This window comes from Oncorhynchus keta, chromosome 3 (genome assembly GCF_023373465.1).
Source record: "Oncorhynchus keta strain PuntledgeMale-10-30-2019 chromosome 3, Oket_V2, whole genome shotgun sequence".
NCBI classification, from domain to species: Eukaryota; Metazoa; Chordata; class Actinopteri; order Salmoniformes; family Salmonidae; genus Oncorhynchus; species Oncorhynchus keta.
In genome coordinates this window covers 23,657,471-23,682,146 of record NC_068423.1, presented here as the reverse complement: position 1 = coordinate 23,682,146, position 24,676 = coordinate 23,657,471, and the positions used below count along the sequence as shown (strand labels likewise).

General features: G+C 52.9%; 1 long non-coding RNA gene across 1 annotated transcript; it reads right to left on the bottom strand.

The window, feature by feature from the left end:
• Positions 1–11,459: 11,459 nt before the first annotated feature.
• On the bottom strand, positions 11,460–24,341 carry LOC127915059 (uncharacterized). The gene is made up of 4 exons (XR_008090073.1): positions 23,316–24,341; positions 22,780–22,895; positions 17,511–17,577; positions 11,460–11,559 (listed from the first exon to the last, which is right to left on the bottom strand). It is a non-coding gene; the product is annotated as an uncharacterized LOC127915059 (long non-coding RNA).
• Between the last annotated feature and the right edge of the window lie 335 nt (positions 24,342–24,676).

Sequence of the window (24,676 nt, the reverse complement as noted above, 5' to 3'; positions counted from 1 at the left end):
CTCAGCACCTGTACCGACACTCAGCACCTGTACCGACACTCAGCACCTGTACCGACACTCAGCACAGTACTCTACCTGTACCGGAGCACCTGTACCTACACTCAGCACCTGTACCTGACACTCAGCACCTGTACAGACACTCAGCACCTGTACAGACACTCAGCACCTGTACCTACACTCAGCACCTGTACCGACACTCAGCACCTGTACCGACACTCAGCACCTGTACCGACACTCAGCACCTGTACCGACACTCAGCACCTGTACCGACACTCAGCACCTGTACCGACACTCAGCACCTGTACCGACACTCAGCACCTCTACCTGTACTGACACTCAGCACCTCTACCTGTACTGACACTCAGCACCTGTACCTACACTCAGCACCTGTACCGACACTCAGCACCTGTACAGACACTCAGCACCTGTACCGACACTCAGCACCTGTACCGACACTCAGCACCTGTACCTACACTCAGCACCTGTACCTACACTCAGCACCTGTACAGACACTCAGCACCTGTACAGACACTCAGCACCTGTACCTACACTCCAGCACCTGTACCGACACTCAGCACCTGCCTACCTCAGCACCTGTACACTCAGCACCTGTACCGACACTCAGCACCTGTACCTACACTCAGCACCTGTACCACACTCAGCACCTGTACCTGTACCGACACTCAGCACCTGTACCTACACTCAGCACCTGTACCGACACTCAGCACCTGTACCTACACTCAGCACCTGTACCTACACTCAGCACCTGTACCTACACTCAGCACCTGTACCTACACTCAGCACCTGTACCTACACTCAGCACCTGTACCTACACTCAGCACCTGTACCTACACTCAGCACCTGTACCGACACTCAGCACCTGTACCTACACTCAGCACCTGTACCTACACTCAGCACCTGTACCTACACTCAGCACCTGTACCTACACTCAGCCCTGTACCTGTACTCAGCACCTGTACCTACACTCAGCACCTGCACCTCAGCACCTGTACCGACACTCAGCACCTGTACCGACTGCACCTGTACCTACACTCAGCACCTGTACCTACACTCAGCACCTGTACCTACACTCAGCACCTGTACCTGCACCTGTACCTACACTCAGCACCTGTACCTACACTCAGCACCTGTACCTACACTCAGCACCTGTACCGACACTCAGCACCTGTACCTGTACTCAGCACCTGTACCAGCACTCAGCACCTGTACAGACACTCAGCACCTGTACCTGTACTCACACCTGCACCTGTACCTACACTCAGCACCTGTACCGGCTACTCAGCACCTGTACCTACACTCAGCACCTGTGCCTGTACTAAAGTACCTGTACCTACACTCAGCACCTGTACACCTGTACACACTCAGCACCTGTACCTACACTCAGCACCTGTACCGACACTCAGCACCTGTACCTACACTCAGCAGTACACACTCAGCACCTGTACACTTCAGCACCTGTACCTACACTCAGCACCTGTACAGACACTCAGCACCTGTACCTACACTCAGCACCTGTACCGACATTCAGCACCTGTACCGACACTCAGCACCTGTACCTGTACCTACACTCAGCACCTGTACCGACACTCAGCACCTGTACCTACACTCAGCACCTGTACCTACACTCAGCACCTGTACCTACACTCAGCACCTGTACCTCTCAGCACCTGTACAGACACTCAGCACCTGTACCTACACTCAGCACCTGTACCTACACTCAGCACCTGTACCGACACTCAGCACCTGTACCTACACTCAGCACCTGTACCGACACTCAGCACCTGTACCTACACTCAGCACCTGTACCGACACTCAGCACCTGTACCGACACTCAGCACCTGTACCTACACTCAGCACCTGTACCGACACTCAGCACCTGTACCGACACTCAGCACCTGTACCTACACTCAGCACCTGTACCTACACTCAGCACCTGTACCGACACTCAGCACCTGTACCTACACTCAGCACCTGTACCTACACTCAGCACCTGTACCTACACTCAGCACCTGTACCTACACTCAGCACCTGTACCGACACTCAGCACCTGTACCGACACTCAGCACCTGTAGTACCAGCACCTGTACCGACACTCAGCACCTGTACCACACTCAGCACCTGTACCGACACTCAGCACCTGTACCTACACTCAGCACCTGTACCTGACACACTCAGCACCTGTACCGACACTCAGCACCTGTACCTGTACCTACACTCAGCACCTGTACCTACATTCAGCACCTGTACCTACACTCAGCACCTGTACCTACACTCAGCACCTGTACCGACACTCAGCACCTGTACCTACACTCAGCACCTGTACCTGTCAGCACCTGTACCTACACTCAGCACCTGTACCGACACTCAGCACCTGTACCGACACTCAGCACCTGTACCTACACTCAGCACCTGTACCTACATTCAGCACCTGTACCGACACTCAGCACCTGTACCGACACTAAGCACCTGTACCGACACTCAGCACCTGTACCGACACTCAGCACCTGTACCGACCTCAGCACCTGTACCTACACTCAGCACCTGTACCGACACTCAGCACCTGTACCTACACTCCAGCACCTGTACCGACACTCAGCACCTGTACCGACACTCAGCACCTGTACCTACACTCAGCACCTGTACCGACACTCAGCACCTGTACCTACTCAGCACCTGTACCGACACTCAGCACCTGTACCGACACTCAGCACCTGTACCGACACTCAGCACCTGTACCGACACTCAGCACCTGTACCGACACTCAGCACCTGTACCTCCACTCAGCACCTGTACCGACCTCAGCACCTGTACACTCAGCACCTGTACCGACACTCAGCACCTGTACAGACACTCAGCACCTGTACCTACACTCAGCACCTGTACCGACACTCAGCACCTGTACCGACACTCAGCACCTGTACCGACACTCAGCACCTGTACCTGTACTCAGCACCTGTACAGACACTCAGCACCTGTACCGACACTCAGCACCTGTACCGACACTCAGCACCTCTACCTGTACTGACACTCAGCACCTCTACCTGTACTGACACTCAGCACCTGTACCGACACTCAGCACCTGTACCGACACTCAGCACCTCTGACACTCAGCACCTGTACCGACACTCAGCACCTGTACAGACACTCAGCACCTGTACCTACACTCAGCACCTGTACCTACACTCAGCACCTGTACAGACACTCAGCACCTGTACAGACACTCAGCACCTGTACCGACACTCAGCACCTGTACCGACACTCAGCACCTGTACCTACACTCAGCACCTGTACCGACACTCACACCTGTACCAACACTCAGCACCTGTACCTGACACTCAGCACCTGTACCTGTACCGACACTCAGCACCTGTACCTACACTCAGCACCTGTACCAACACTCAGTACCTGTACCTACACTCAGCACCTGTACCTACACTCAGCACCTGTACCGACACTCAGCACCTGTACCTACACTCAGCACCTGTACCTACACTCAGCACCTGTACCTGACACTCAGCACCTGTACCTACACTCAGCACCTGTACCGACACTCAGCACCTGTACCTACACTCAGCAGCTGTACCTGACACTCAGCACCTGTACCTGCACTCAGCACCTGTACCTACACTCAGCACCTGTACCGACACTCAGCACCTGTACCGACACTCAGCACCTGTACCTACACTCAGCACCTGTACCTACACTCAGCACCTGTACCTGACACCCAGCACCTGTACCTACACTCAGCACCTGTACCTACACTCAGCACCTGTACCTACACTCAGCACCTGTACCTACACTCAGCACCTGTACCGACACTCAGCACCTGTACCGACACTCAGCACCTGTACCGACACTCAGCACCTGTACCGACACTCAGCACCTGTACCGACACTCAGCACCTGTACCTACACTCAGCACCTGTACCTACACTCAGCACCTGTACCTGTACCTACACTCAGCACCTGTACCGACACTCAGCAACTGTACCTGTACCTACACTCAGCACCTGTACCTACATTCAGCACCTGTACCTACACTAAGCACCTGTACCTACACTAAGCACCTGTACCGACACTAAGCACCTGTACCTACACTAAGCACCTGTACCTACACTCAGCACCTGTACCTACACTCAGCACCTGTACCGACACTCAGCACCTGTACCTACACTCAGCACCTGTACCGACACTCAGCACCTGTACCTACACTCAGCACCTGTACCGACACTCAGCACCTGTACCTACATTCAGCACCTGTACCGACACTCAGCAACTGTACCTGTACCTACACTCAGCACCTGTACCGACACTCAGCACCTGTACCTACACTCAGCACCTGTACCTACACTCAGCACCTGTACCGACACTCAGCACCTGTACCGACACTCAGCACCTGTACCTACACTCAGCACCTGTACCGACACTCAGCACCTGTACCGACACTCAGCACCTGTACCCCACACTCAGCACCTGTACCGACACTCAGCACCTGTACAGACACTCAGCACCTGTACAGACACTCAGCACCTGTACCGACCTCAGCACCTGTACCGACACTCAGCACCTGTACCGACACTCAGCACCTGTACCGACACTCAGCACCTGTACCGACACTCAGCACCTGTACAGACACTCAGCACCTGTACCGACACTCAGCACCTGTACCGACACTCAGCACCTCTACCTGTACTGACACTCAGCACCTCTACCTGTACTGACACTCAGCACCTGTACCGACACTCAGCACCTGTACCGACACTCAGCACCTGTACAGACACTCAGCACCTGTACCTCAGCACCTGTACCTGACACTCAGCACCTGTACCTACACTCAGCACCTGTACCTACACTCAGCACCTGTACAGACACTCAGCACCTGTACAGACACTCAGCACCTGTACCGACACTCAGCACCTGTACCGACACTCAGCACCTGTACCGACACTCAGCACCTGTACCGACACTCAGCACCTGTACCGACACTCAGCACCTATACCGACACTCAGCACCTCTACCTGTACCGACACTCAGCACCTGTACCTACACTCAGCACCTGTACCGACACTCAGCACCTGTACCTACACTCAGCACCTGTACCTACACTCAGCACCTGTACCGACACTCAGCACCTGTACCGACACTCAGCACCTGTACCTACACTCAGCACCTGTACCGACACTCAGCACCTGTACCTACACTCAGCACCTGTACCGACACTCAGCACCTGTACCTACACTCAGCACCTGTACCGACACTCAGCACCTGTACCGACACTCAGCACCTGTACCTACACTCAGCACCTGTACCGACACTCAGCACCTGTACCGACACTCAGCACCTGTACCTACACTCAGCACCTGTACCGACACTCAGCACCTGTACCGACACTCAGCACCTGTACCTACACTCAGCACCTGTACCTACACTCAGCACCTGTACCGACACTCAGCACCTGTACCTACACTCAGCACCTGTACCGACACTCAGCACCTGTACCGACACTCAGCACCTGTACCGACACTCAGCACCTGTACCGACACTCAGCACCTGTACCGACACTCAGCACCTGTACCGACACTCAGCACCTGTACCTACACTCAGCACCTGTACCTGTACCTACACTCAGCACCTGTACCGACACTCAGCAATTGTACCTGTACCTACACTCAGCACCTGTACCTACATTCAGCACCTGTACCTACACTAAGCACCTGTACCTACACTAAGCACCTGTACCGACACTAAGCACCTGTACCTACACTAAGCACCTGTACCTACACTCAGCACCTGTACCTACACTCAGCACCTGTACCGACACTAAGCACCTGTACCTACACTCAGCACCTGTACCGACACTCAGCACCTGTACCTACACTCAGCACCTGTACCTACACTCAGCACCTGTACCTACATTCAGCACCTGTACCGACACTCAGCAATTGTACCTGTACCTACACTCAGCACCTGTACCGACACTCAGCACCTGTACCTACACTCAGCACCTGTACCTACACTCAGCACCTGTACCGACACTCAGCACCTGTACCGACACTCAGCACCTGTACCGACACTCAGCACCTGTACCTACACTCAGCACCTGTACCTACACTCAGCACCTGTACCGACACTCAGCACCTGTACCGACACTCAGCACCTGTACCGACACTCAGCACCTGTACCGACACTCAGCACCTGTACCGACACTCAGCACCTGTACCGACACTCAGCACCTGTACCGACACTCAGCACCTGTACCGACACTCAGCACCTGTACCGACACTCAGCACCTGTACCGACACTCAGCACCTGTACCTACACTCAGCACCTGTACAGACACTCAGCACCTGTACAGACACTCAGCACCTGTACCGACACTCAGCACCTGTACCGACACTCAGCACCTGTACCGACACTCAGCACCTGTACCGACACTCAGCACCTGTACCGACACTCAGCACCTGTACCGACACTCAGCACCTGTACCGACACTCAGCACCTCTACCTGTACCGACACTCAGCACCTCTACCTGTACTGACACTCAGCACCTGTACCTGTACTGACACTCAGCACCTGTACCGACACTCAGCACCTGTACAGACACTCAGCACCTGTACAGACACTCAGCACCTGTACCTACACTCAGCACCTGTACATACACTCAGCACCTCTACCTACACTCAGCACCTCTACCTACACTCAGCACCTGTACAGACACTCAGCACCTGTACAGACACTCAGCACCTGTACCGACACTCTGCACCTGTACCTACACTCAGCACCTGTACAGACACTAAGCACCTCTACCTACACTCAGCACCTGTACCTACACTCAGCACCTGTACCTGTACCAACACTCAGCACCTGTACCTGTACCTGTACCAAGACTCAGCACCTGTACCTGTACCTACACTCAGCACCTGTACCAACACTCAGTACCTGTACCTACACTCAGCACCTGTACCTGTACCTACACTCAGCACTTGTACCTGTACCAACACTCAGCACCTGTACCAACACTCAGTACCTGTACCTACACTGAGCACCTGTACCTACACTCAGCACCTGTACCTGTACCTACACTCAGCACCTGTACCTACACTCAGCACCTGTACCTACACTCAGCACCTGTACCTGTACCTACACTCAGCACCTGCCTACACTAGAACCTGTACCTACACTCAGAACCTGTACCTACACTCAGTGCCTGTACCTACACTCAGTACCTGTACCTACACTCAGTACCTGTACCTACACTCAGTACCTGTACCGACACTCAGCACCTGTACCTCAGCAATTGTACCTGTACCTACACTCAGTACCTGTACCTACACTCAGCACCTGTACCTACACTCAGCACCTGTACCTACACTCAGCACCTGTACCTACACTCAGCACCTGTACCTACACTCAGCACCTGTACCTGTACCTACACTCAGCACCTGTACCGACATTCAGCACCTGTACCGACACTCTGCACCTGTACCAACACTCAGCACCTGTACAGACACTCAGCACCTGTACAGACACTCAGCACCTGTACCTTCAGCACCTGTACCAACACTCAGCACCTGTACCTGTACCTGTACACCAAGACTCAGCACCTGTACCTGTACCTACACTCAGCACCTGTACCTGTACCTGTACCAACACTCAGTACCTGTACCTACACTCAGCACCTGTACCTGTACCTACACTCAGCACCTGTACCTGTACCTACACTCAGCACTTCTACCTGTACCAACACTCAGCACCTGTACCTGTACCTACACTCAGCACCTGTACCTGTACACACTCAGCACCTGTACCTGTACCAACACACTCAGCACCTGTACCTACACTGAGCACCTGTACCTACACTCAGCACCTGTACCTGTACCTACAGCACCTGTACCTACGCCAGCACCTGTACCTGTACCTACACTCAGCACCTATACCTACACTCAGAACCTGTACCTACACTCAGAACCTGTACCTACACTCAGTACCTGTACCTACACTCAGTACCTGTACCTACACTCAGTACCTGTACTACACTCAGCACCTGTACCGACACTCAGCACCTGTACCTACACTCAGTACCTGTACCTACACTCAGCACCTGTACCTACACTCAGCACCTGTACCTACACTCAGTACCTGTACCTACACTCAGCACCTGTACCTACACTCAGCACCTGTGTACCTACACTCAGCACCTGTACCGACACTCAGCAATTGTACCTGTACCTACACTCAGCACCTGTACCTACATTCAGCACCTGTACCTACACTAAGCACCTGTACCTACACTATGCACCTGTACCGACACTCAGCACCTGTACCTACACTAAGCACCTGTACCTACACTCAGCACCTGTACCTACACTCAGCACCTGTACCGACACTAAGCACCTGTACCTACACTCAGCACCTGTACCGACACTCAGCACCTGTACCTACACTCAGCACCTGTACCTACATTCAGCACCTGTACCGACACTCAGCAATTGTACCTGTACCTACACTCAGCACCTGTACCGACACTCAGCACCTGTACCTACACTCAGCACCTGTACCTACACTCAGCACCTGTACCGACACTCAGCACCTGTACCTACACTCAGCACCTGTACCGACACTCAGCACCTGTACCTACATTCAGCACCTGTACCGACACTCAGCACCTGTACCGACACTCAGCACCTGTACCGACACTCAGCACCTGTACCGACACTCAGCACCTGTACCGACACTCAGCACCTGTACCGACACTCAGCACCTGTACCGACACTCAGCACCTGTACCGACACTCAGCACCTGTACCGACACTCAGCACCTGTACCTCAGCACCTGTACCGACACTCAGCACCTGTACAGACACTCAGCACCTGTACAGACACTCAGCACCTGTACAGACACTCAGCACCTGTACCGACACTCAGCACCTGTACCGACACTCAGCACCTGTACAGACACTCAGCACCTGTACCGACACTCAGCACCTGTACCGACACTCAGCACCTGTACCGACACTCAGCACCTGTACCGACACTCAGCACCTGTACCGACACTCAGCACCTGTACCGACACTCAGCACCTGTACCGACACTCAGCACCTGTACAGACACTCAGCACCTGTACAGACACTCAGCACCTGTACAGACACTCAGCACCTGTACCGACACTCAGCACCTGTACCGACACTCAGCACCTGTACCGACACTCAGCACCTGTACCGACACTCAGCACCTGTACCGACACTCAGCACCTGTACCGACACTCAGCACCTGTACCGACACTCAGCACCTGTACCGACACTCAGCACCTGTACCGACACTCAGCACCTGTACCGACACTCAGCACCTGTACCGACACTCAGCACCTGTACCGACACTCAGCACCTCTACCTGTACTGACACTCAGCACCTCTACCTGTACTGACACTCAGCACCTCTACCTGTACTGACACTCAGCACCTGTACCGACACTCAGCACCTGTACAGACACTCAGCACCTGTACAGACACTCAGCACCTGTACCTACACTCAGCACCTGTACAGACACTAAGCACCTCTACCTACACTCAGCACCTCTACCTACACTCAGCACCTGTACAGACACTCAGCACCTGTACAGACACTCAGCACCTGTACCGACACTCTGCACCTGTACCTACACTCAGCACCTCTACCTACACTCAGCACCTGTACCTACACTCAGCACCTGTACCGACATTCAGCACCTGTACCTGTACCAACACTCAGCACCTGTACCTGTACCTGTACACTCAGCACCTGTACCTGTACCTACACTCAGCACCTGTACCTGTACAACACTCAGTACCTGTACCTACACTCAGCACCTGTACCTGTACCTACACTCAGCACTTGTACCTGTACCAACACTCAGTACCTGTACCAACACTCAGTACCTGTACCTACACTGAGCACCTGTACCTACACTCAGCACCTGTACCTGTACCTACACTCAGCACCTGTACCTACGCTCAGCACCTGTACCTGTACCTACACTCAGCACCTATACCTACACTCAGAACCTGTACCTACACTCAGAACCTGTACCTACACTCAGTACCTGTACCTACACTCAGTACCTGTACCTACACTCAGTACCTGTACCTACACTCAGTACCTGTACCGACACTCAGCACCTGTACCGACACTCAGCAATTGTACCTGTACCTACACTCAGTACCTGTACCTACACTCAGCACCTGTACCTACACTCAGCACCTGTACCTACACTCAGTACCTGTACCTACACTCAGCACCTGTACCTACACTCAGCACCTGTACCTGTACCTACACTCAGCACCTGTACCGACATTCAGCACCTGTACCGACACTCTGCACCTGTACCAACACTCAGCACCTGTACAGACACTCAGCACCTGTACAGACACTCAGCACCTGTACCGACATTCAGCACCTGTACCAACACTCAGCACCTGTACCTGTACCTGTACCAAGACTCAGCACCTGTACCTGTACCTACACTCAGCACTTGTACCTGTACCTGTACCAACACTCAGTACCTGTACCTACACTCAGCACCTGTACCTGTACCTACACTCAGCACCTGTACCTGTACCTACACTCAGCACTTCTACCTGTACCAACACTCAGCACCTGTACCTGTACCTACACTCAGCACCTGTACCTGTACCAACACTCAGCACCTGTACCTGTACCAACACTCAGTACCTGTACCTACACTGTGCACCTGTACCTACACTCAGCACCTGTACCTGTACCTACACTCAGCACCTGTACCTACGCTCAGCACCTGTACCTGTACCTACACTCAGCACCTGTACCTACACTCAGAACCTGTACCAACACTCAGAACCTGTACCTACACTCAGTACCTGTACCTACACTCAGTACCTGTACCTACACTCAGTACCTGTACCGACACTCAGCACCTGTACCTGACACTCAGCACCTGTAGCACTCAGTACCTGTACCTACACTCAGCACCTGTACCTGCACTCAGCACCTGTACCTACACTCAGTACCTGTACCTACACTCAGCACCTGTACCTACACTCAGCACCTGTACCTGTACCTACACTCAGCACCTGTACTCAGCAGTACCTGTACCTACACTCAGCACCTGTACCTACATTCAGCACCTGTACCTACACTCAGCACCTGTACCTACACTCAGCACCTGTACCGACACTCAGCACCTGTACCTACACTCAGCACCTGTACCGACACTCAGCACCTGTACCTGTACTCAGCACCTCAGCACTCTACACCTGTACCTGACACTCAGCACCTGTACCGCACCTGTACCTCAGCACCTGTACCTACACTCAGCACCTGTACCGACCTCAGCACCTGTACCGACACTCAGCACCTGTACCGACACTCAGCACCTGTACAGACACTCAGCACCTGTACCGACACTCAGCACCTGTACCGACACTCAGCACCTGTACAGACACTCAGCACCTGTACAGACACTCAGCACCTGTACAGACACTCAGCACCTGTACCGACACTCAGCACCTGTACCGACACTCAGCACCTGTACAGACACTCAGCACCTGTACCGACACTCAGCACCTGTACCGACACTCAGCACCTGTACCGACACTCAGCACCTGTACCGACACTCAGCACTGTACCGACACTCAGCACCTGTACCGACCTCAGCACCTGTACCGACACTCAGCACCTGTACAGACACTCAGCACCTGTACAGACACTCAGCACCTGTACAGACACTCAGCACCTGTACCGACTCAGCACCTGTACCGACACTCAGCACCTGTACCGACACTCAGCACCTGTACCGACACTCAGCACCTGTACCTGACACTCAGCACCTGTACCGACACTCAGCACCTGTACCGACACTCAGCACCTGTACCGACACTCAGCACCTGTACCGACACTCAGCACCTGTACAGACACTCAGCACCTGTACAGCACTCAGCACCTGTACCGACACTCAGCACCTCTACCTGTACTGACACTCAGCACCTCTACCTGTACTGACACTCAGCACCTCTACCTGTACTGACACTCAGCACCTGTACCGACACTCAGCACCTGTACAGACACTCAGCACCTGTACAGACACTCAGCACCTGTACATTTACATTTAAGTCATTTAGCAGCCGCTCTTATCCAGAGCGACTTACAAATTGGGTACCTACACTCAGCACCTGTACAGACACTAAGCACCTCTACCTACACTCAGCACCTCTACCTACACTCAGCACCTGTACAGACACTCAGCACCTGTACAGACACTCAGCACCTGTACCGACACTCTGCACCTGTACCTACACTCAGCACCTCTACCTACACTCAGCACCTGTACCTACACTCAGCACCTGTACCGACATTCAGCACCTGTACCTGTACCAACACTCAGCACCTGTACCTGTACCTGTACCAAGACTCAGCACCTGTACCTGTACCTACACTCAGCACTTGTACCTGTACCTGTACCAACACTCAGTACCTGTACCTACACTCAGCACCTGTACCTGTACCTACACTCAGCACTTGTACCTGTACCAACACTCAGTACCTGTACCAACACTCAGTACCTGTACCTACACTGAGCACCTGTACCTACACTCAGCACCTGTACCTGTACCTACACTCAGCACCTGTACCTACGCTCAGCACCTGTACCTGTACCTACACTCAGCACCTATACCTACACTCAGAACCTGTACCTACACTCAGAACCTGTACCTACACTCAGTACCTGTACCTACACTCAGTACCTGTACCTACACTCAGTACCTGTACCTACACTCAGTACCTGTACCGACACTCAGCACCTGTACCGACACTCAGCAATTGTACCTGTACCTACACTCAGTACCTGTACCTACACTCAGCACCTGTACCTACACTCAGCACCTGTACCTACACTCAGTACCTGCACCTACACTCAGCACCTGTACCTACACTCAGCACCTGTACCTGTACCTACACTCAGCACCTGTACCGACATTCAGCACCTGTACCGACACTCTGCACCTGTACCAACACTCAGCACCTGTACAGACACTCAGCACCTGTACAGACACTCAGCACCTGTACCGACATTCAGCACCTGTACCAACACTCAGCACCTGTACCTGTACCTGTACCAAGACTCAGCACCTGTACCTGTACCTACACTCAGCACTTGTACCTGTACCTGTACCAACACTCAGTACCTGTACCTACACTCAGCACCTGTACCTGTACCTACACTCAGCACCTGTACCTGTACCTACACTCAGCACTTCTACCTGTACCAACACTCAGCACCTGTACCTGTACCTACACTCAGCACCTGTACCTGTACCAACACTCAGCACCTGTACCTGTACCAACACTCAGTACCTGTACCTACACTGAGCACCTGTACCTACACTCAGCACCTGTACCTGTACCTACACTCAGCACCTGTACCTACGCTCAGCACCTGTACCTGTACCTACACTCAGCACCTATACCTACACTCAGAACCTGTACCTACACTCAGAACCTGTACCTACACTCAGTACCTGTACCTACACTCAGTACCTGTACCTACACTCAGTACCTGTACCTACACTCAGCACCTGTACCTACACTCAGCACCTGTACCTACACTCAGCACCTGTACCTACACTCAGCACCTGTACCTACACTCAGCACCTGTACCTACACTCAGTACCTGTACCTACACTCAGCACCTGTACCTACACTCAGCACCTGTACCTGTACCTACACTCAGCACCTGTACCGACACTCAGCAATTGTACCTGTACCTACACTCAGCACCTGTACCTACATTCAGCACCTGTACACTCAGCACCTGTACCTGTAAGCACCTGTACCACACTCAGCACCTGTACATGTACCTACACTCAGCACCTGTACCTACACCACCTGTACCAACACTCAGCACCTGTACCTACACTCAGCACCTGTACCTGTACCTGTACCTACACTCAGCACCTGTACCTGTTCAGCACCTGTACCGACACTCAGCACCTGTACCTGTACCTACACTCAGCACCTGCACACTCAGCACCTGTACCTACACTCAGCACCTGTACCTGTCAGCACCTGTAACACTCAGCACCTGTACCTACACACTCAGCACCTGTACCTACACTCAGCACCTGTACCTACATTCAGCACCTGTACCGACACTCAGCACCTGTACCGACACTCAGCACCTGTACCGACACTCAGCACCTGTACACTCAGCACCTGTACCGACACTCAGCACCTGTACCGACACTCAGCACCTGTACCGACACTCAGCACCTGTACCGACACTCAGCACCTGTACCGACACTCAGCACCTGTACCGACACTCAGCACCTGTACAGACACTCAGCACCTGTACCGACACTCAGCACCTGTACCTACACTCAGCACCTGTACCTACACTCAGCACCTGTACCTGTACCTAGCACCTGTACCTGACACTCAGCACCTGTACAGACACTCAGCACCTGTACAGACACTCAGCACCTGTACCTACACTCAGCACCTGTACCGACACTCAGCACCTGTACCGACCTCAGCACCTGTACCGACACTCAGCACCTGTACCGACACTCAGCACCTGTACAGACACTCAGCACCTGTACAGACACTCAGCACCTGTACCGACACTCAGCACCTGTGCCTCAGCACCTGTACCGACACTCAGCACCTGTACCGACACTCAGCACCTGTACCCTGTACCGACACTCAGCACCTGTACCGACACTCAGCACCTGTACCGACACTCAGCACCTGTACCGACACTCAGCACCTGTACCTCAGCACCTGTACTGACACTCAGCACCTGTACCGACACTCAGCACCTGTACAGACACTCAGCACCTGTACAGACACTCAGCACCTGTACAGACACTCAGCACCTGTACAGACACTCAGCACCTGTACCGACACTCAGCACCTGTACCGACACTCAGCACCTGTACAGACACTCAGCACCTGTACCGACACTCAGCACCTGTACCTACACTCAGCACCTGTACCTACACTCAGCACCTGTACCGACACTCAGCACCTGTACCGACACTCAGCACCTGTACCTACACTCAGCACCTGTACAGACACTCAGCACCTGTACCGACACTCAGCACCTGTACCGACACTCAGCACCTCTACCTGTACTGACACTCAGCACCTCTACCTGTACTGACACTCAGCACCTGCACCTGTACCTACACTCAGCACCTGTACAGACACTGCACCTGTACAGACACTCAGCACCTGTACCTACACTCAGCACCTGTACAGACACTAAGCACCTCTACCTACACTCAGCACCTCTACCTACACTCAGCACCTGTACAGACACTCAGCACCTGTACAGACACTCAGCACCTGTACCGACACTCTGCACCTGTACCTACACTCAGCACCTGTACAGACACTAAGCACCTCTACCTACACTCAGCACCTGTACCTACACTCAGCACCTGTACCGACATTCAGCACCTGTACCTGTACCAACACTCAGCACCTGTACCTGTACCTGTACCAAGACTCAGCACCTGTACCTGTACCTACACTCAGCACTTGTACCTGTACCTGTACCAACACTCAGTACCTGTACCTACACTCAGCACCTGTACCTGTACCTACACTCAGCACTTGTACCTGTACCAACACTCAGTACCTGTACCAACACTCAGTACCTGTACCTACACTGAGCACCTGTACCTACACTCAGCACCTGTACCTGTACCTACACTCAGCACCTGTACCTACGCTCAGCACCTGTACCTGTACCTACACTCAGCACCTATACCTACACTCAGAACCTGTACCTACACTCAGAACCTGTACCTACACTCAGTACCTGTACCTACACTCAGTACCTGTACCTACACTCAGTACCTGTACCGACACTCAGCACCTGTACCGACACTCAGCAATTGTACCTGTACCTACACTCAGTACCTGTACCTACACTCAGCACCTGTACCTACACTCAGCACCTGTACCTACACTCAGTACCTGTACCTACACTCAGCACCTGTACCTACACTCAGCACCTGTACCTGTACCTACACTCAGCACCTGTACCGACATTCAGCACCTGTACCTGTACCTACACTCTGCACCTGTACCAACACTCAGCACCTGTACAGACACTCAGCACCTGTACAGACACTCAGCACCTGTACCTTCAGCACCTGTACCAACACTCAGCACCTGTACCTGTACCTGTACCAAGACTCAGCACCTGTACCTGTACCTACACTCAGCACTTGTACCTGTACCTGTACCAACACTCAGTACCTGTACCTACACTCAGCACCTGTACCTGTACCTACACTCAGCACCTGTACCTGTACCTACACTCAGCACTTCTACCTGTACCAACACTCAGCACCTGTACCTGTACCTACACTCAGCACCTGTACCTGTACCAACACTCAGCACCTGTACCTGTACCAACACTCAGTACCTGTACCTACACTGAGCACCTGTACCTACACTCAGCACCTGTACCTGTACCTACACTCAGCACCTGTACCTACGCTCAGCACCTGTACCTGTACCTACACTCAGCACCTATACCTACACTCAGAACCTGTACCTACACTCAGAACCTGTACCTACACTCAGTACCTGTACCTACACTCAGTACCTGTACCTACACTCAGTACCTGTACCGACACTCAGCACCTGTACCGACACTCAGCACCTGTACCTACACTCAGTACCTGTACCTACACTCAGCACCTGTACCTACACTCAGCACCTGTACCTACACTCAGTACCTGTACCTACACTCAGCACCTGTACCTACACTCAGCACCTGTACCTGTACCTACACTCAGCACCTGTACCTACATTCAGCACCTGTACCTACACTCAGCACCTGTACCTACATTCAGCACCTGTACCTACACTAAGCACCTGTACCTACACTAAGCACCTGTACCGACACTAAGCACCTGTACCTACACTAAGCACCTGTACCTACACTCAGCACCTGTACCTACACTCAGCACCTGTACCGACACTAAGCACCTGTACCTACACTCAGCACCTGTACCTACACTCAGCACCTGTACCTACACTCCAGCACCTGTACCTACATTCAGCACCTGTACCGACACTCAGCACCTGTACCTACACTCAGCACCTGTACCTGCACCTACCGACACTCAGCACCTGTACCTACACTCAGCACCTGTACCGACACTCAGCCTGTACCTACATTCAGCACCTGTACCTGTACCTGTACCGACACTCAGCACCTGTACCACACTCAAGCACCTGTACACACTCAGCACCTGTACCGACACTCAGCACCTGTACCGACACTCAGCACCTGTACCGACACTCAGCACCTGTACCGACACTCAGCACCTGTACCTACACTCAGCACCTGTACCTACACTCAGCACCTGTACCGACACCAGCACCTGTACCTACACTCAGCACCTGTACCGACACTCAGCACCTGTACCGACACTCAGCACCTGTACCTACACTCAGCACCTGTACCGACACTCAGCACCTGTACCGACACTCAGCACCTGTACCGACACTCAGCACCTATACCGACCTCAGCACCTGTACCGACACTCAGCACCTGCACACTCAGCACCTGTACCGACACTCAGCACCTGTACCGACACTCAGCACCTGTACCGACACTCAGCACCTGTACCTGACACTCAGCACCTGTACCTACACTCAGCACCTGTACAGACACTCAGCACCTGTACAGACACAGCACCTGTACCTACACTCAGCACCTGTACCGACACTCAGCACCTGTACCGACACTCAGCACCTGTACCACACTCAGCACCTGTACCGACACTCAGCACCTGTACCGACACTCAGCACCTGTACCGACACTCAGCACCTGTACAGACACTCAGCACCTGTACCGACACTCAGCACCTGTACCGACACTCAGCACCTCTACCTGTACCGACAGCACCTCTACCTGTACACACTCAGCACCTCTACCTGTACTGACACACTGTACACTCAGCACCTGTACAGACACTCAGCACCTGTACCGACACTCAGCACCTGTACCTACACTCAGCACCTGTACAGACACTAAGCACCTCTACCTACACTCAGCACCTCTACCTACACTCAGCACCTCTACCTACACTCAGCACCTGTACAGACACTCAGCACCTGTACAGACACTCAGCACCTGTACCGACACTCTGCACCTGTACCTAGCACCTGTACCTGCACCTACCTACACTCAGCACCTGTACCTACACTCAGCACCTGTACCTGTACCTGTACCAACACTCAGTACCTGTACCTGTACCACTCAGCACCTGTACCTGTACCTACACTCAGCACTTGTACCTGTACCTGTACCAACACTCAGTACCTGTACCTACACTCAGCACCTGTACCTGTACCTACACTCAGCACTTGTACCTGTACCAACACTCAGTACCTGTACCAACACTCAGTACCTGTACCTACACTGAGCACCTGTACCTACACTCAGCACCTGTACCTGTACCTACACTCAGCACCTGTACCTACGCTCAGCACCTGTACCTGTACCTACACTCAGCACCTATACCTACACTCAGAACCTGTACCTACACTCAGAACCTGTACCTACACTCAGTACCTGTACCTACACTCAGTACCTGTACCTACACTCAGTACCTGTACCTACACTCAGTACCTGTACCGACACTCAGCACCTGTACCGACACTCAGCAATTGTACCTGTACCTACACTCAGTACCTGTACCTACACTCAGCACCTGTACCTACACTCAGCACCTGTACCTACACTCAGCACCTGTACCTGTACCTACACTCAGCACCTGTACCGACATTCAGCACCTGTACCGACACTCTGCACCTGTACCAACACTCAGCACCTGTACAGACACTCAGCACCTGTACAGACACTCAGCACCTGTACCGACACTCAGCACCTGTACAGACACTCAGCACCTGTACAGACACTCAGCACCTGTACCGACACTCAGCACCTGTACCGACACTCAGCACCTGTACCGACACTCAGCACCTGTACCTACACTCAGCACCTGTACAGACACTCAGCACCTGTACCGACACTCAGCACCTGTACCGACACTCAGCACCTGTACCTGTACCTGACACTCAGCACCTGTACCTGTACTGACACTCAGCACCTCTACCTGTACACACTCAGCACCTGTACCACACTCAGCACCTGTACAGACACTCACACCTGTACAGACACTCAGCACCTGTACCTACACTCAGCACCTGTACAGACACTAAGCACCTCTACCTACACTCAGCACCTCTACCTACACTCAGCACCTGTACAGACACTCAGCACCTGTACAGACACTCAGCACCTGTACCGACACTACCTGTACCTACACTCAGCACCTGTACCTGTACCTACACTCAGCACCTGTACCTGTCAGCACCTGTACCGACATTCAGCACCTGTACCTGTACCAACACTCAGTACCTGTACCTGTACCAAGACTCAGCACCTGTACCTGTACCTACACTCAGCACTTGTACCTGCCTGTACCAACACTCAGTACCTGTACCTACACTCAGCACCTGTACCTCTACCTACACTCAGCACTTGTACCTGTACCTACACACTCAGCACCTACACTAGCACCTGTACCTACACTCAGCACCTGTACCTGTACCTACACTCAGCACCTGTACCTACGCTCAGCACCTGTACCTGTACCTACACTCAGCACCTATACCTACACTCAGAACCTGTACCTACACTCAGAACCTGTACCTACACTCAGTACCTGTACCTACACTCAGTACCTGTACCTACACTCAGTACCTGTACCTACACTCAGTACCTGTACCGACACTCAGCACCTGTACCGACACTCAGCAATTGTACCTGTACCTACACTCAGTACCTGTACCTACACTCAGCACCTGTACCTACACTCAGCACCTGTACCTACACTCAGTACCTGTACCTACACTCAGCACCTGTACCTACACTCAGCACCTGTACCTGTACCTACACTCAGCACCTGTACCGACATTCAGCACCTGTACCGACACTCTGCACCTGTACCAACTATCAGCACCTGTACAGACACTCAGCACCTGTACAGACACTCAGCACCTGTACCGACATTCAGCACCTGTACCAACACTCAGCACCTGTACCTGTACCTGTACCAAGACTCAGCACCTGTACCTGTACCTACACTCAGCACCTGTACCTGTACAACACTCAGCACCTGTACCTACACTCAGCACCTGTACCTGTACCTACACTCAGCACCTGTACCTGTACCTACACTCAGCACCTGTACCAACACTCAGCACCTGTACCTGTACCTACACTCAGCACCTGTACCTGTACCAACACTCAGTACCTGTACCAACACTCAGTACCTGTACCTACACTGAGCACCTGTACCTACACTCAGCACCTGTACCTGTACCTACACTCAGCACCTGTACCTACACTCAGCACCTGTACCTGACACTCAGCACCTGTACCTACACTCAAAACCTGTACCTACACTCAGAACCTGTACCTACACTCAGCACCTGTACCTACACTCAGTACCTGTACCTGTACCGACACTCAGCACCTGTACCGACACTCAGCACCCTGTACCTACACTCAGCACCTGTACCTACACTCAGCACCTGTACCTACACTCAGCACCTGTACCTACACTCAGCACCTGTACCTACACTCAGCACCTGTACCTACACTCAGCACCTGTACCTGACACTCAGCACCTGTACCGACACTCAGCACCTGTACCCACACTCAGCACCTGTACCTACATTCAGCACCTGTACCTACACTCAGCACCTGTACCTACACTCTGCACCTGTACCGACACTCAGCACCTGTACCTACACTCAGCACCTGTACCTACACTCAGCACCTGTACCTACACTCAGCACCTGTACCGACACTAAGCACCTGTACCTACACTCAGCACCTGTACCGACACTCAGCACCTGTACCTACCTCAGCACCTGACACATCAGCACCTGTACCTACACTCAGCACCTGTACCGACACTCAGCACCTGTACCTACACTCAGCACCTGTACCTACACTCAGCACCTGTACCGACACTCAGCACCTGTACCTACACTCAGCACCTGTACCGACACTCAGCACCTGTACCTACATTCAGCACCTGTACCGACACTCAGCACCTGTACCGACACTCAGCACCTGTACCGACACTCAGCACCTGTACCGACACTCAGCACCTGTACCGACACTCAGCACCTGTACCGACACTCAGCACCTGTACCGACACTCAGCACCTGTACCGACACTCAGCACCTGTACAGACACTCAGCACCTGTACAGACACTCAGCACCTGTACCGACACTCAGCACCTGTACCGAGCACCTGTACCGACATTCAGCACCTGTACCGACACTCAGCACCTGTACCTACACTCAGCACCTGTACCTACATTCAGCACCTTGTACCTGTACCTACACTCAGCACCTGTACCGACACTCAGCACCTGTACCTACACTCAGCACCTGTACCTACACTCAGCACCTGTACCGACACTCAGCACCTGTACCTACACTCAGCACCTGTACCGACACTCAGCACCTGTACCTACACTCAGCACCTGTACCGACACTCAGCACCTGTACCGACACTCAGCACCTCTCAGCACCTGTACCGACACTCAGCACCTGTACCGACACTCAGCACCTGTACCGACACTCAGCACCTGTACCGACACTCAGCACCTGTACCGACACTCAGCACCTGTACAGACACTCAGCACCTGTACAGACACTCAGCACCTGTACAGACACTCAGCACCTGTACCGACACTCAGCACCTGTACCGACATTCAGCACCTGTACCGACACTCAGCACCTGTACCGACACTCAGCACCTGTACCGACACTAAGCACCTGTACCGACACTCAGCACCTGTACCGACACTCAGCACCTGTACCGACCTCAGCACCTGTACCGACACTCAGCACCTGTACCGACACTCAGCACCTGTACCGACACTCAGCACCTGTACCGACACTCAGCACCTGTACAGACACTCAGCACCTGTACAGACACTCAGCACCTGTACCGACACTCAGCACCTGTACCGACAATCAGCACCTGTACCGACCTCAGCACCTGTACCGACACTCAGCACCTGTACAGACACTCAGCACCTGTACAGACACTCAGCACCTGTACCGACACTCAGCACCTGTACCTGTACTGACACTCAGCACCTCTACCTGTACTGACACTCAGCACCTCTACCTGTACTGACACTCAGCACCTGTACCGACACTCAGCACCTGTACAGACGCTCAGCACCTGTACCGACACTCAGCACCTGTACCGACACTCAGCACCTGTACCGACACTCAGCACCTGTACAGACACTCAGCACCTGTACCGACATTCAGCACCTGTACCGACACTCAGCACCTCTACCTGTACTGACACTCAGCACCTCTACCTGTACTGACACTCAGCACCTCTACCTGTACTGACACTCAGCACCTGTACCGACACTCAGCACCTGTACCGACACTCAGCACCTGTACAGACACTCAGCACCTGTACCGACACTCAGCACCTGTACCGACACTCAGCACCTGTACCTACACTCAGCACCTGTACCTACACTCAGCACCTGTACAGACACTCAGCACCTGTACCGACACTCAGCACCTGTACCGACACTCAGCACCTGTACCGACACTCAGCACCTGTACCGACACTCAGCACCTGTACCGACACTCAGCACCTGTACCGACACTCAGCACCTCTACCTGTACCGACACTCAGCACCTGTACCTACACTCAGCACCTGTACCGACACTCAGCACCTGTACCTACACTCAGCACCTGTACCTACACTCAGCACCTGTACCTACACTCAGCACCTGTACCGACACTCAGCACCTGTACCGACACTCAGCACCTGTACCTACACTCAGCACCTGTACCGACACTCAGCACCTGTACCTACACTCAGCACCTGTACCTACACTCAGCACCTGTACCTACACTCAGCACCTGTACCGACACTCAGCACCTGTACCGACACTCAGCACCTGTACCTACACTCAGCACCTGTACCGACACTCAGCACCTGTACAGCACCTGTACCGACACTCAGCACCTGTACCTACACTCAGCACCTGTACCGACACTCAGCACCTGTACCGACACTCAGCACCTCCTAGCACCTGTACCGACACTCAGCACCTGTACCTACACTCAGCACCTGTACCGACACTCAGCACCTGTACCTACACTCAGCACCTGTACCTACACTCAGCACCTGTACCGACACTCAGCACCTGTACCGACACTCAGCACCTGTACCGACACTCAGCACCTGTACCGACACTCAGCACCTGTACCTACACTCAGCACCTCTACCTGTACCTACACTCAGCACCTGTACCGACACTCAGCTGGGTCGCTGCCTTCTCTTCTTCACATCCATCTTCCTGGACGCTACAGGCCTCATTCTGTTCTTCCTGGGCATCTTTGCTCCCTTCAGCTTCTGGGACCTCTTGGTCTTCTCCAGAACCATCATCATGTTTATCAGCCTGAACTTCTGGTACGTGGGCAACCTGTAGGTGGACGACTTCCTGCCCAAGTGACCCTCTACTTCTGGGGCTTAGAGAGATACGGTGATAGAGGTGTGGACTGGTGATGTGGGTCTAGAATGGGCATGGAGTGAAAATGTAGTAATTACAACATAACGTTTTGAAGACAGAGGATCCACCCTGGACATAAATTGTGTCTTTCTATAATCTAGGGTACCAGTGAGGATTTCCTACACTGGAGAACTTGTTACAGCTGTTGATAAAGCCAGGTGTACACTACACTACTTTTGCCTCTCGCATTAAACAACAGTCTTTCCTGTAATTTTTTAATGCTTGGAGCAAATCCAACACAACATATCACTGAGCAACTGCCTCCTTATTTTCAAACAAAGTAGTGGTTGCATCATAGTATGAGTATGCTTGACATCGGCAAATACTGGGGCGCTTTACACCAAAGAAATGGGGTGGAGCTTTACACTAGACACTGGGAGATGAATTCACCTTTCAGCAGGACAATAACCTACAACACAAGGCCAAATCTACACTGGAGTTGCTAACCAAGATGACCGTTAGTGTTCCTGAGTGGCCAAGTTACAGTTTTGACTTAAATCTGCTTGAAAATCTATGGCAAGACTTCAACATTGCTGTCATGATCCCCAACATCTTGACATAGCTTGAAGAATTATGAAAATAATATTGGCTAATATTGCACAATCCAGGTGTGTAAAGCTCTTTGAGACTTACCCAGGAAGACTCCCAGCTGTAATCACTCTTAGAGACTTACCCAAGAAGACTCCCAGCTGTAATCACTCTTAGAGACTTACCCAAGAAAACTCCCAGCTGTAATCGCTGACAAAGTTTATTCTAACATGTATTGACTCAGTGGGCTGAGAACTTATGCAATAACTATATTTTAGTTATAAAATGTGTGATTTTTTTTTAAAGTGTTGATTTTTCTTCCACTTTGAAAATACCAAGTATTTTGTGTAGATTGTTGACAAACAAAATGTACATTTAAATTCATTTTAAGCCCACTTTGTAACAAACACACTTGAAAAGCACTGCATATCTCGATAGGACTTCATGGTTTAAA